This window comes from Neofelis nebulosa, chromosome 5 (assembly GCF_028018385.1).
Source record: "Neofelis nebulosa isolate mNeoNeb1 chromosome 5, mNeoNeb1.pri, whole genome shotgun sequence".
Classification (NCBI taxonomy): Eukaryota; Metazoa; Chordata; class Mammalia; order Carnivora; family Felidae; genus Neofelis; species Neofelis nebulosa.
The window spans coordinates 32,564,394-32,579,623 of record NC_080786.1 but is presented as its reverse complement, the minus strand read 5'-3'; the positions used below and the strand labels follow the sequence as shown (position 1 = coordinate 32,579,623).

The 15,230-nt window shown below is 41.0% G+C and overlaps 1 protein-coding gene across 1 annotated transcript in view; it reads left to right on the top strand.

The window, feature by feature from the left end:
- The first annotated feature begins 1,775 nt into the window (after positions 1-1,775).
- The window catches only part of STAG1 (STAG1 cohesin complex component), a 408,272-nt gene continuing 394,817 nt past the window's right edge, over positions 1,776-15,230 (top strand). Inside the window, exon 1 of the mRNA XM_058732364.1 lies at positions 1,776-2,041. The gene's annotated coding sequence lies outside the window, so the exon portion shown is untranslated. The remainder of the gene's footprint in view (positions 2,042-15,230) is intronic.

Below are 15,230 nucleotides of genomic sequence, written 5' to 3'. Positions count from 1 at the left end.
GGTATGCCAAGAAAATGAGGAATGAAAGAATGGCTGGAAATTAGAACTCTGTTGACCTTAAAGTGTAATTTCATTTTGCTGTTATAGTCTGATTAATACAAACTAAGGAATAAAGTGTAAATGGAGGTGGTGATTACACCCTGTCAGAAATGTGACAGTGAAAGGAACGTTGATAGTATCAGTGAAAGGAACGTTGATAGTATCGTTACTCAAGAGAATAGTAGCACTGAAATTTTAAAAAGACAATGGAAACTGTGTTGAAAAGCAGAAAAGAAACTGACGGATAAGGACATGAAGATACAAGACCTTAAGAAAGTAGTGGTGGAAGGAAGTGGGAAGGGATGGCATTCATAGTCCAGGGAGGACTGGCTTTGGAGAGAAGTGGAGAACAGGCTAATTTGATGAGAATTTTTGAGATCATGAACAGAATGTGACTACAGATATTTTAAGATGGAGAGAATATCAAACCAGAATTGGGAATTCGAGCTTAGATTCCAGGAAACTAAATGAAGTTACCTATTAGTATGGATTGGGACTGGAACCTTTAATAAGGAAAGCTGTAAAGTCTTTGAGGAAAATATGAGAAGTCAACCAGAGATTAGTTAAAAAAAAAAAAATTATAGATGGGAGGCCAGTCACGAATTCATACCCGACTAGGTCGACTGTGACTTCCTCCAGTGAAACAGCCACACACTTTGTGACCTTTGGGAAAGAAACAGGTAATAGGGGTGATTTATTGGAAATTGGGTCTGAAGACTAAAGGATTTGAGGGATTCTAAGGCAATATTAAAACAGAGCTGGCTCTAGCAATAAAGAATTGTCATGAATGGGGCTGCTGACCAGGGAGATTAAGGATTCACTTTTGTATTGAAAAGTTGTGAGCAGGTGAAATGTAGGAGCCACTGCCACAGAAAGGCGGGTAGAAGAGGCGACGTTCAAGGACATATTTTGGTTACATTTCACATTAGTCAATACGTTCATTTCAGAGCCACTGAGAGTTGTCCTACGCTGTGGGAAGAGAACTCTCAAAGCTGAGGCTGTATTTTCCCAGTGCAGCTACATTCCTTTTTCACTAACTAGCCAATGCTGCCGCCTTATGCAAAGCCGGCACTACGGAGAGGATGTGCTTTACAGAGGCAGGGACGACGCCAATCGGCCTGGGGCAGGCACTGTAGCGTCTAGGTCGGCAAGGGAGGGCCTAAACAGTTCTCGAAACCTTTTCACCCTCGCTCGCAAAACCGTCTTCCCAACAGTCAACAAAAGGTAGCTAATACAATGCTAAGCTCAGAGGCCCTCGTTAGACCCAGGAGAGTTGGATGAAGAGCTTGGCACCTTCACTCCCTCCTATTTCCGCAGAGCGATTGCCGGACGTGGGGTGGAGGCAGCACTAGTCAGACGAGGCTGCAGGGAAGCGCCAGTCTCGCGACCTGGGGAGGGGCTTCAGTGAACCGGCCGGGGGCGGGCCTCCCTCCCAGGTCTCGGAAAAGCTCCGAAAATGGCGGGCGGCAACTCGGCTAGCAGGGCGCGCAGGCGCCACCGTGGCCGTCTTTCTGCCAGCCTCAGGCGGCCCAAGAACCGTCCACAACGCCCTCACCAAGAGGTATCCGCCGATTGCGATTGGCTGAGCTAGGCTACGGCTCCGTGTGGGGGCGGGGTCTCCACGCAGCGGCCACGTTTCCCGCCCCGCTGGTGCGCGTGCGCGCAATCCCCACAGGAAAGCGTTTGCGCGCGTCCCCGCTGCGGTCCCCAGCTCGCGCCTCAGCTCCCTCCCCTTTCCGGGCAGGCCCGTCCCGTCAGCTAGGCAGTAAGCGCCGCGGCCAGCAGAGGGCGGTCCGGACCCAAGTCTGCAGCGGCGCCATTGGCGTGTGGAAAATGCCACCAGATGGCGGGTTAGGATTGCAGCTCCGTTGAAGGCGCGGCCCCCGCTCCCGAACCCCCGGCGACCACCCCGTAACAACCCCCCCACATCGGGAATAACACACCGGAGACTTTTGGGGGGAAACTAGGTCGACGGCCGGCGGCGCCCGGATGGGCAGCTGAGGTGAGTGCGGGCGGCGGCGACGGCGGCGGGGGGCGGGAAAGGGGGAATGCGGCGGCAGCGGCGCGGGGGCTGGAAGCGCGGATCCAAGATGGAGGCCGGGCGAGAGCGAGAGAGCGCGAGCGAGGAGCGGGCGGGCGGGCCGGGCGCGGGCCCCGCGCGGGGGAGGGAGGCCGCGTGGGCCTGTGCGGGGCACGGCGGTCGCTGGCCGTCCGGGCGCCCAGGGGGCGGCTGTGGGCGCGGCGGGCACCCCAGAGCCCTCGTCCCTCCCCACCCCTCCCGCGGGCCTGAAAATCGTGCCCCCGCCCGCTCGGGCACTACAGCGACGGGCGCGGAAGCCTTTGTGGCGCGCTCGGGCCCGCCGCCAAGCCCGCCCTCCGCCCTCCGCCCCCCCCCCCCCCGCCCGGACTCTCGGGACTCGCCCGCGCCCGGCGGGGCCGGGCCGAGGCGGGCTGGTGCGAATGCCTTTCGCCGCCCGCCGCCCTGCGTTTCTGCGGTGTTTTAGCGGCGGCGGCGTCACATGACAACAAGCTCGCCTCAGCGGAGGGGCCTGGGGGTCGCTCGGCGTGGCGGCCGGCCGGGGCCTCTTCTTGGTGGGGTGGGGCAGGGGGCTTGCGACATTGGGGGAGAGGGGGCTTCGAAGCCAGGCTTTCCCGCTATCTGCCCTCCCCGCCCCCGACGGAGGCCTCACTGTAAAACGTGTCCAGACCGGAGCACTGCCCCGCTAGTTTGCCAATTCCGCGGGAGAAGAGGCCAATAAAAGTTGTTTTCCCTCCTTTCTCGGGGTGGGGGCGGGGTGAAGAGCTGGGAAACTGGAGTGCCTGGAGTTGGACCTGGGCCTCGATTGGAGTGTCTGAACTGGGTGCTTCTTGTGTGCTCTAGGGACTTAAAAAATTTTCAGGTCTTAGGATTGTCACGTCACCCTTTCTACCCACATTTGAAATGTTATCGATTCTCTTCACATTGCAGAGAATCGTGCCCGGGGCGTATAAATCATGGGATGGTTTTGGAAGCTTATAGACTCAAAACAATGCTGTTTGTATGTGACGGTAGCCAATTATTTGCTGTTAAAATTCTTAAGGTGATGAATATAGTTTATTCCTTCGCGTGGTCGTGACTAGAAAGGACTATATTTTTCATCTTCCTAGGAAATACAGTGTTTGTGAAAGTATTTGAATTAGTATAAAGAAAGTTGTGTGATTTGTAACTTGTGGAATTTGAATACGACTCTACCTTTTAGTTTTCCATGTGTGTTTTAAGAAAATTGCAAATTTTTATGGTGAAATATACGCAACAGTGAACATAAAAGGACTTATTTATTGTACGAAATATTGTGCCATGTTCTCATATTTACAGTGATGATTTCAGATTTAAAAAATTGCACAAGGGGAGAAATACTGAAAGATATGGAAAGGGTGTCTGCTTGCTTTTGATTTTTGTGAACACATAACACCGATTGTTTTCTAAATAAAGTTCTGGGAAACCTACAGGTGTTTTGCTAATTTTTTTCTTCACATTTATAATAAATGTATTTTAAATTTATTCAAGCAGTTTACCGATGGTCATTTTTACAACCAGACTACTTTTGAGTGGAAATTTCTCAGCATCCACTTTAGTTTTGATGTTCTGACAGCTGAGTTACTGAAATAGATGTGAAAGGTGGGAAATTATGTTACTAGGATTGTTTCCTTTGAAGACAGTAATAAAATTAACTGTTGATTTCAATGGCGTTTTTAAAGCTTTAAGGGGGCTGTGGTGTAGGGGAAAGAGCTCTGGAAGTTACTTTAAACATTCCCCAGGTTTATTGTCTTTGGGATATCACTCTCTGAGCCTTACTTTTCTCATCACTAAAATGGAAGATTATAAAGTATATGGTAGTTTAACAAAGCTTAAACATTTTATACAATTTTAGCTTTTCCCTTTGATTGTGGATCTGTGTATCTTCATAATCAGTGCAGTTGCATATAGTGTACTGGGGAAAAAGATACGTCTTTTTTGCAGCATGGGTGCGTGGGTACAAGAGCACCTGGCTCCAGGCATCAGTCACAATGGGTCTTACTGGCTCAGTGCAGTCTTTATTGCTTGTGGGTGTAGTTTTGGTCCCATCAGGGGATGCTTTGCCTTTTGGGTGTTTTGCCTGATTTAAGAGAGGAGCTGGAAAGAGGAGTTTAATCAGTTAGAAAGTACAGACTGATGTCAAAATGGAGGTAGTTGGAAGTTCTCTTCTTCGATTTTTCCCCTTTTTTCTTTGCTGCTTAATCCTATAGTAAAGGAGTATGTTCCTTTTCATCCTTTCTTTTTTTTCTTTTATTTTTTATTTTTTATTTTTAACATTTGTTCATTTTTGACAGCGCGAGCGGGAAGGGGCAGAGAGAGGGAGACACAGAATCTGAAGCAGGCTCCAGGCTCTGAACTGTCAGCACAGAGCCCGACACGGAGCTCAAACCCATGAACAATGAGATCATGACCTAAGCGGAAGTTGGGCACTCAACCAACTGAGCCACCCAGGCGCCCCGGAGTATGTTCATTTTCTTTTGACCTTTAGACTCCCCTTTAAGACCCCTTTTTAAAGCTCATCTCCTTAGGCCAGACCCACCCAAGATAATTTCCTTTTTGGCATACTCAACTGATTAGGGACCTTAAATACATATGCAAAATCTGTTTGCCATGTAACCACCACTGGAATGATACCCCATTATGTTTACAGGCCCCCTACACTCAAAGGGAAGGTAATTTATAGGATGTGGGTCATTGAGAGTTCTTAGAATTTTGCCTGCCATTGGGAAAGGGGTATCTTTACGTTTGAGTCTTTAGAATCCAGACATGTAAGGAGAGCACAGAGGGAGAGCAATAACCCACTTGATAAATTTACTCATACTTACTTGTCTTTAAACCTTTTACTTTCCCATTATTTCCTCGTACCTCATTTTAAGTGCCTCCTTCTATAAAAATATTTTGTTGCATTTAAAGGAAATTAAAAACTAGAATTAAAAAACTTCAGGTAATAAGGCAGTAGGAAATTAATTATCATTATTCCTTCATACCTATTGTTTTACCCATTTTAGAGATAAGATTGAATCTAATAAGGTAAGAGATTTTAATGCTTAAGCCATTAAGTGACAGGTAGATTCACATACTGATTGCAGCAGGCAATTGCTGTGGCTTGATTGGTCTGCAGATTGTAAAGAAGTTGTTCTTACGAAAATAGTTATTTGTAAGGGTCAGAGATATTGTTGGTGGAACAAAGAAGGTAGCAGAAGGTGGTATGTTGGATGGTTTGAGTCCAAGAAGCAAAATATTTTCAAGAGGAGGCAATTAGGAGAGTTATAGTTAAGGATATCAAGCTTTAAAGAATATATAAAGAATTTAAAGAATATAGCTCTTCAATATAAAGAGTTAAAATTGTTAGGGGGATACAATTTGATTTCTAAATAGGTGATATAATAGGGGCTTGGTAAATCTTTGTTAGCCGAATAAGCATATAAATTTTTAGAGTTAAGGTATTTCTACCTAAAGCAGGAAGTAGAGACCTAAAAGAATATTCTTACTTAAGCCCCAGGATGAGATGAATCTTGAGATGGGAATTAGGGGAATGCCTGCAGAGAAGGAGGGGTTAGCTTTCTGTCATTTCAATAGTTAAGAGGATAGGATCCCAGCTTCCTACCTTAGTGCTGAGAGAAACCCTGTTTTATTGAGAAATGTGATTCTTTTAAAGTGAGCTTTAAGTAGGTCATAGACCAGTTGGTTTTATAGAATCTTTTCTCCGTATAATTCATCCCTTATTGCTTCCCTTAGGTTTTTCCTCCTCCTCTTTTAATTCTGTTTTTGCCAGTTTGTGCTTGAAGGACATCTTAAATCCTACTTTTTTTTTTTTTTTTTTATAAAATACACTCCTTTGTGCTATGGGCAGAAAGGGTGCACTATTAAGTTGCCCAAATATCTCATAGAGTTTTGCTGTAATTAAACAGCTACAGTAATAGCTTTTAACTTGCTAGAAGCTCACAGGTAACAAAAAAATTTTACATTGTGACCCAATACAAACACACACACACACACACACAGGAAATAAAAGTTTCATGAAATAGTATTTAGCCTTTATGTAGTGCTCTCAGATATTTTCAGATTTTGTTTTTTAAATAAAGAATGTTGGGGCGCCTGGGTGGCGCAGTCGGTTGGGCGTCCGACTTCAGCCAGGTCACGATCTCGCGGTCCGTGAGTTCGAGCCCCGCGTCAGGCTCTGGGCTGATGGCTCAGAGCCTGGAGCCTGTTTCCGATTCTGTGTCTCCCTCTCTCTCTGCCCCTCCCCCGTTCATGCTCTGTCTCTCTCTGTCCCAAAAATAAATAAATGTTGAAAAAAAAATTTTTTTTTAAAAGAATGTTGGTTGCATCTCACCTAAGTGATATCGTGACTTCGAACTGGAGAGCAGTGAATTATACCTTGGTAATCAGGAGGGTGCCAAGTAAAACCATAAGAAGAAACCATTTTGCTTCTGTCAAATTGGCAAACATGAAACATTCTGATAATATCAAGTGTTGGTGAGAATGTGAAGAAATTATACTGCTTTTGGCAGTGGTATAAATTGACACAGTTAATTTTGCAGAAGAATTTGTTTTATCCTTGATTTCTAGGGTAATTTTCACTTGGAGTATTTCATGTTTCATATTTAATGTTTTGTTTAAGGGTTTGGAGATATTCATAAGGGATATTGCTTTGTAGTTTTCTTTGGTGGTAATGTCTTTGTCAGGTTTCAGTATATGGTTATGATGGCCTCATAAAATAGGTCTGTTTACTGAAATAATTTGTCTAGCATTGATACTCATTCTCAATTGAGTGTTTACTAGAATTCACCAATGGTACCACCTAGATACGGATTTTTTTGGGGGGGGGAGGGGGAAGGTTTTTGATAACATTCAAATTTAGTTTTGTTAGTAGACATATGGCTGTTTAGATTTTTTTCATCATGTCAGTTTTGATAAATTGTATTTAAACATTTGTTCATCTCATTTGATTTATTGATATAAATTGTTTACAAGATTCCCTTGTTATCCTTCTAATGTCTGTAGGATCTGTAGTGGTATCTTCTCTTTAATTTCTGGTGGTGTATGTTCTTTCTTTTTTTCTTAACCAGTTTTCATTCTTGGTTTACCAGTATTACTGTCTTTTCAGGTAATAACATTGCTACTTTTCTCCATCTTCTCTATCTCATTTTTTTCTTTTCCTTATAATTTTTTTCTTCTACATATTTGCTCTTTTTTTCTGTAGTTTCTTTTTAAAATATTTATTTTGAGAGAGAGAGAGAGAGAGAGAGAAAAGATAGATGGGTGAGGGGTAAAGAGAGGGAGAGAGAGAATCCCAAGCAGGCTCCATGTTCAGTGCAGAGCCTGATGAGAGGCTCAGTCCCACGAACTGTGAGATCATGACCTGAGCTGAAATCGAGAGTCAGCTGCTCAACAGACTGCTCCACCCAAGTGCCCCATCTCTTTTTTCTAGCTTCTTAAAGTGGAACCTTAGGTTATAAATTTTGGACATTTCTTGTTTTCTTTCCTTCCTCCCTCCCTTCCTTCCTTCCTTTTTCTCTTTAATGTTTATTTTGAGGAAGAAAGAGAGTGTGAGTGGGGGGAGGGAAGAGAGAGAGGCAGGCACAGAATCTGAAGCAGGCTGTAGGCTCTGAGCTGTCTGCACAGAGCCTGACGCCTGAACTCATGAACTGTGAGACCATGACCTGAGCTGAAGTCTGACATTTAACTGATTGAGCCACCCAGGTGCTCCATAGACATTTCTTGTTTTCTAATATGAACATTGAAAACTATCGATTTTTCTATAAACACTGCTGTATTCCACAGATTTTGATATGTTGTATTTTTGTTACTCAGCTTGAAGTAGTTTATTTGCTTTGTAATTTCTTTGATATGTGGATTACTTAAGAATGTGTTCAATTTTCAAATATTTGGGATGATTTTAGAGATCTTGTTATTGATTTCTAACTTAATTTCGAGGTCAGAGAATATACTGTATGATTTTAATTCCTTTAAATTTATTGAACCTTGTTTCATGGTCTGTGTTGGTAAATGTATGTTTCACACTTGAAAACAATGTGTATTCTGCAGTTGTTGAGTGTAGTATTCTGTAAATATCAATTAGATTAAGGTGTAGCATTTTCAAGTCATTTGTGTATTTGCTGTTATTTTTGTTTGTTTTTTAATTTTGGAGAGAGGTCTAGTTCTTTTAGTTGCTGAGAGGGAGGTTAAAATATACAACTATGACTTTAGTCATAATTGCCTACTTCTTACAGTTATCTATTTCTCCTTTAATTTTGTCAATTTTTGTTTTATGTATTTTGAAACTCTGTTTTTAGGCACATACAGTTTATAATATGTCTTCCTGATGAATTGATCTTTTTACCATTAAGAAATATTTTTCTGTATCCCTGGTGATACTTTTCAGGTCTACTTTATGTGATATTAATATAGCCACTTCAACTTTCTCGAGCTTACTCTTTTCATTGTATATCTTTTTTACTGATTTACTTAAAAAACTTTTTTTCTGTGTATTTTACATATACCTCTTGAAGGCAGCATGTAGTTGTTTTGCTTTTTTCTTCTTTCTGATAATATGGAAGTGGAATCTTTCACTTACAATAGACATTGATTATGTGGTAATGTCATGAATGGTGAAAGGCCTGAGATTTTACCCTACTTGAAGGCTAACAAGTTAACCTGCCACAGTTTAATGGATGCTGGTAGGAGCCATGGGGCTCCTTGATCAGAGGTAAAGAACAATGCATTACAGCAATACCATTAGTGGTAAGTGGCAGTGTTTATAAAGCACAGTATCCTGTGTAGTGTTGTATACTAATTTTTTCAAGTCCATACAGCTAGTTAATGACAGAATCAGCATTTGCATCAGATCTCTGAGCCCCAGTTTTTATGCACTATGGTAGTGTTAAGATCTGTATATGCAGTGGGGAGACTTGAATCCTTATGATAAATGGTAAGCATGCTTCCCATTTTCTTTGAAGGAGATGCTGTTTGTCTTTCCAAGATTGTTCACTATACTAATATTCTTGAAAAGATTGGGACATGGGCATTCAGTGCCTCTGTTTTGAAGATATGCAGAAAAGTGAGAGACCCATGGAGGATTGTCTCCCAAAACTGCCCAGTGAATTGTCTTAGTTTTCCCTATGTTATTTGTGATTTAGTTTTCCTTATATTTCTCATATGGCTACAACCTAGCCTTTCAGCTCTATCTCTGTACTATGCTTCTCTTTGAGTTTTTGCTTTCCGCAAATTGGATTAACATACCTGTATCCTAGCCTATCTTCCCATCTTTGTTCTGTTTTATATGTGTATTGAGCATTTACTATGTATCAATAAATGTTTTGCAGTAAGCTGATGAGGTAGTTATTGTTATCCATTTTATAGGTTAGATTAAATTTAATATTAATTAGATTAAACTTCCCAAGTTTGTGATGGGAGAGAGGCACAATGTAAAGAAATCTTTGGAGTATTGTTTGTTGACCTTAGTAGGGGGTATATGGGGTGTTTGCTTATAAAGCAAACAGTTCTTTAAACTGTTATTGAGGGGCGCCTGGGTGGCGCAGTCGGTTAAGCGTCCGACTTCAGCCAGGTCACGATCTCGCGGTCCCTGAGTTTGAGCCCCGCGTCGGGCTCTGGGCTGATGGCTCGGAGCCTGGAGCCTGTTTCCGATTCTGTGTCTCCCTCTCTCTCTGCCCCTCCCCCGTTCATGCTCTGTCTCTCTCTGTCCCAAAAATAAATAAAAAACGTTGAAAAAAAAAATTAAACTGTTGAGATTTTATGTATTGTGCTGCATAATTGATACAGCTCACAAAGAAAAAAATAAAAAGTAAATACTGAATTGTAGGATCTGTCTGTGTAAAATCTTTCCTGATAACTTTGCCAGCACTTATCATCCTCTATATATTTTCATTTGTTCCAATTGTTTTATTGCATTTATTGTTGGCATCACAAGATCTGATAAGTGGTAGTCTTCGTGAGGCACAGTATCCTGTGTAGTATTGTACATTGATTGTCCCAAGGCTGTACAGCTAATTAATGATACAGCCAGTATTTAAGCCAGCCCAGGCTTACTTTCTGAATCCAGACTCTAAATCTCTTAAAAGGTCATTTTTCTCTCAGCCTCATTTCTGCATGTTGAAATCCTTTGCATTTTGAAGTTTATTTTATAGAGATTTAGTTTTCTTCCCTGTTCCACCATATGATGGTTGTGTGGTCTTGGGTGGAACATTTAATTTCTGGAGGTCTTCGTTGTCTTATCTCTATGATGGGAATCCAGTTAAGATTTTTTTCGATAAATGTTTTTGAGGGTCGACTCCATGATGAGTAGTGAGTATATAAAATTCATAAATACATAGGTTTTGCTCTTAAGTTTCTGTTCTATTAGGAGAGATTAAAAACTAAAACAAAAACCCCAAAGCAGTAAAGGAAACCAACAGGAATAATACATGAAATGTTGTGCAGGGGGTTAGGTTCAAGATACTTTGGAAGCATAAAATGCAGAATTATGGGGAGCTGGCTTCCACCCCGAAATAGTAAATGGAAGCCACAAACAAGAGTCAGAAGAGTTTTTCAGCAGAGTCCCTTTCTTTTCTATTCATGGTGACAATAATTAAATATTACTGGTACTGTTTTTAGGCTCTCTGACAAAATTTCTCTTCTAATTGTTGAATTGGTTTAACGGTCCAGGTAGAGATTTGAGAGATCATTGCCTATCTTCTCAATCTTAGAGAGGCAGACAAAATGGGCTTTATACATAGTCAAGCATGAACATGACCTGGTTGTCCCTTTTGAGGTACCTGATTCCCTCTTACTCTCAAAGCTCTGTTGACCCTGATTATATCAGGTTATTAATTTTTCTGTCTCACGTATAGCAGTGAGAGGTAGGTGTCCTCTCTCCTCTAGTAGAGATAGTATAAAGTAGCAAATGTGCAGAAATTTTTATGACATGCAGGATATAAAAGCTAAAAATATCTTAAGTTGTGTTCTACTTTATTATTAGAGCTTAAATTCCATTTTGGGAGGAAAATGCATTTCTGTGTGTCTTACATTGTTAGGGATAGTCAAAAAGTTTGTATGTTTACAGGTGAAGGAAACACTATCCCATGATAAATGGCCAAGAAAGCCATTGTCTATGAGAATTGCTAGCACCTGAGTCACACTGCCTGTATTAAAATCTTTTTTTTTTAATGCTTAATTATTTATTTTGAGAGAGAGAGAGAGAGAGAGAGAGAGAGCGCATGTGCGCAAGCATGGGACAGGCAGAGAGGGAGAGAGAGAATCCCAAGCAGGCTACACACTGTCCATGCAAAGCCCAGCAAGGGGCTTGATTTCACAAACTGCTAAGTCATGACCTGAGCTGAAATCAGGAGTCTGACAGAACCACCCAGGCACCCCACCTCTGTTAAATTGTAATGCAGCCCTTTCCTGGGTATGTAAACTTGGTGAGTTCTTTAACTTCTCTAACCCTCAGTTTTCTCATCTCTAAAACGGGAATAAAAGCATACCTCTGGAGGCGCCTGGGTGGCTCAGTGGGTGAAGTTGTGCGACTTCACCTCAGTCATGATCTCACAGCTAGTGACTTCCAGCCCTGTGTCAGGCTCTGTGCTGACAGCTCAGAGCCTGGAGCCTTCTATGAATTCTGTGTTTCTGTCTCTCTCTGTCCCTTTCCTGCTCGTGCTCTGTCTCTCTCTCAAAAATAAGTATGTAAAAAGACCAAAAAACCGAAACATACCTCTGTCATGGGTTGCTGTAGAAGTTAAAAAGTTAGCTTTTAACTATTAGACTGTATTGCATTGCACATAAATTCAAAGGACATTAATTTTGCATTTAAAAGGTGAATAAAATTATAAATGATGAGCTTACTTTCCAGAAGCAAAGAATTTTAATTAATTTTGTCTTATCAGCACATAGAACTACTATTAGATTAAAACTATTAATAAGAGTGGTTAGAGGATGAGATATTCTGGTTAACTAAGATGAGGTTTATAGCCAGAATTTTCTGCTTATTGTTAAACATATTTCAAAAATTAGGCTCTTTTTTCTTTCTTTTTTTTTTTTTCCAATATATGAAATTTATTGTCAAGTTGGTTTCCATACAACACCCAGTGCTCATCCCAAAAGGTGCCCTCCTTGATACCCATCACCCACCCTCCCCTATCTTTTTTCTTTCTTAAGAATGTACTGCTTCCTGTAAAGGTATTGTAATCCTTTCTTGGTAATTGAGACATTTTGATGGTTGTAGTATCAGGATTATTATTTACAAATATTAGTTTTGCATGTGTAATTTTGCATACAAAGAGATTAGGAATGAATTTTACCGAGAGCAGAACTTATGTTCAAAGTTACATCTTTGAGAAAATTCTTAGACAAAATAAGATGGTGAGTGACTGCTTTGTCCTTTCATAAAAATGGGATACAAAGAACAAAACCCTCAAGTTTTTAAGTTATGAATATTTAGTATTTTATTTTATAAATGTAAAGGCAGCATGGTATTAGAAAACTAGCGAAGGGGTAGAGACCTGAGTTTTAATTATAGCTCTACCACTAATTAGCTATGTGTCTTTGAATCATTACTTCTCTGGGTCTCAGTTTCTTCATTGTGAAATTAGTGTCTTGGACCTAGTTTCCAAGGTTCCTGTACATTTTTTAGTGTCTACTGAAAAATACTCAGGAAATCAACTCTGAATCAGGTAACGCATAGGTTTTGATTTGAAAGTCTTTAATTTTGAAATACCTAAGTGTATTTTCTGCAGGCTCCTTATGCCTTCTGATCTCCCATCTGGTTATTAGAAAAATTTGTGCTTTCTTCTAGCTGATAAGTGTACAGACCAAAACGTTATTATTTAGATAGTTATTTATAGCTTTTGGTGCCAGCTATGGGTGTGTGTTTGCTTCTTTATTTGGTGAGAAAGAGCTATATTAGCAACTGTTTTCATACAGTTTTATTCATTGTAAGTCCATTCATGCATTTATTGAAATTTACAGTGAGCCATACACTGTGGGTATAAAGACATTAAAACAGTTCTTGTTGTTCTATGTACAGAGAAAATAACTCATGACTTAGTACTTAACTGATACCTTCTCCATCCTTTCCTGATAGCCTTATTGCTCCTTCTCTCCCTCCTTTCCTCATATCCGGGGTTGGTCTAGGTGTACTTCCTTTGTGTTTTAGTAGTAATGCTATGCCAGGGCTGTCATGATTGATTGTAGAATTGGTGCTTTGCATAAAGGTGTCTGGCCAAGGGAGTAGGTGGGGGCTGAAATCCAGATTTCATTCTGTTTGACAGACTGTCCATTTGCCTTTTTCACCTTTTTAAAATTCATCCAAAGGAGGCCTCTTTACCTAACTTTTGTAGTCGCATATGCTAGCATTAGTGTACCATTAAGAACATTCTATAGTGGTTTTTTTTTCCTAGTCAAGTTTTATAGTATGTGATAAGTGCCTTGAGGTGATTTGATGAAATGAGCAATTGCTTCCTGAAAGTGAATTCTTAAGTAGGTTTTGAAAAAAAAGTGATAGCCAGTCAAGAGTGGGATGGTGGAGATAGGAATGCCATTTTAGGTGAATATAAAGGGACAGGGTTGTGATCTAGGGTTGCCTGGTGGTTCTCAAAGTGTGGTCCATGCAGCAGCAGTGTCAATATTATCTGGGAGCTTGTTAAGAAATACATCTTCTTGGACCTTTCCCAAGTCCACCTAAGTTAGAAATTTTGCAGAGAGACATCAGCAATTTTTAACAGGTCTTTTTGATGTCTCTGATACATGCTGAAGTTTGAGAGGTACTACTATAGTCCACTTGTTGAGGAAGTGTTAGTTCAGTGTGTGTTCAGAGTATTGGTTACCTGTGGAGGAGTGATTAAAATAAAGAGCTGTAAGTAGTGATAAGAATTCTTAGTGTGCCAAACTAAAGAGTTTGAACTTTGTCTTTAGGCCAGTGGCTGCACATTAGAATCATGTAGGAGCTTTAAAAATATACCAGTGATTGGGATCTACCTCAGATCAACTTCCACAAATCTGAGTTTCTGATGCACAGTGAGGGTTATGAACTATATAACTGTCAGACCTTGGTTACTGATTATAATAGTATATACGTTTTGTGAAGGTGTGTTAAATACTGTATCTAGTAGCATAATAGTAATGAAATGGCACAGCAATCTTCTTTTTTTTCTTTTTCTTTTTAAAGAGAGCACAAGGTGGGTAAAGGACAGAGGGAGAAAGAGAGAGACTTAAGATCCCACAACTCTGGGAACATGACCTGAGCCAAAATCAAGAGTAGGATGCTCAACCAACTGAGACACCCCCAGGTGCCCCTAGATAGCACAGAAGTCTTATGTTGGTATTATTCCCATTTCACAGGTGAGGTATAGAGGTTAAGTACCTTTTCCCAGTATTACCTAGCTAGGAAGTGGTGAGTTTGAATACAGGGTTTTGTGACTCTAATCTCTGAAAGCAACCCTTTTTTTTTTTTTTTTTTTTGTAATGTTTATTTTTGAGAGAGACAGTACCAGTGGGGGAGTAGCAGAGAGACAGAGGGAGACGCAGAATCTGAAGCAGGCTCCAGGCCCTGAGCTGTCAGTTTAGAGCCTGATGTGGGGCTTGGATTCACGATCATGACCTGAGCCGAAGTCAGATGCCTAACCAACTGAGCCACCCAGGCGCCCCTTAAAGCAATCTTTTTAAACCAGGGCTCATGAACTTTGATTAGAACATAATCATGTGTTTATCTTCATTAACCTATAGGCAAGATTTGGCATTTTCTTTGATTTCGAATGTGTGCAGCAAATCACAGATGCACTAGCAATACTTGTGGTTTTGTTGCCAATAGAAATCAAGTATTTTTAAGTTGCAGATATTGCAGTTGTCCTAAAAACCATTTATCATAATGTGTACTTTAAAAATCAGGCTAATTGTTAGATGCAACTTTAGATCTTTTATTTACTGTGTCAGAGAAGCTTATATTACTACATCACAAATTTGCTTTTTTAGTTAACAATTATATTTGAATATAATAGGTAATTCCTTAACTAAGCATGGTATCATTTGCTGAGTTTAGTGGATAGCTTGATGTATAGGGTGGACAGGGAATGAAAAAGTCCATTTATTTGGTTATCTCTTAGAAAAGAGATCCTTAGAGATAGTCTCTTTTCTTCCCCAC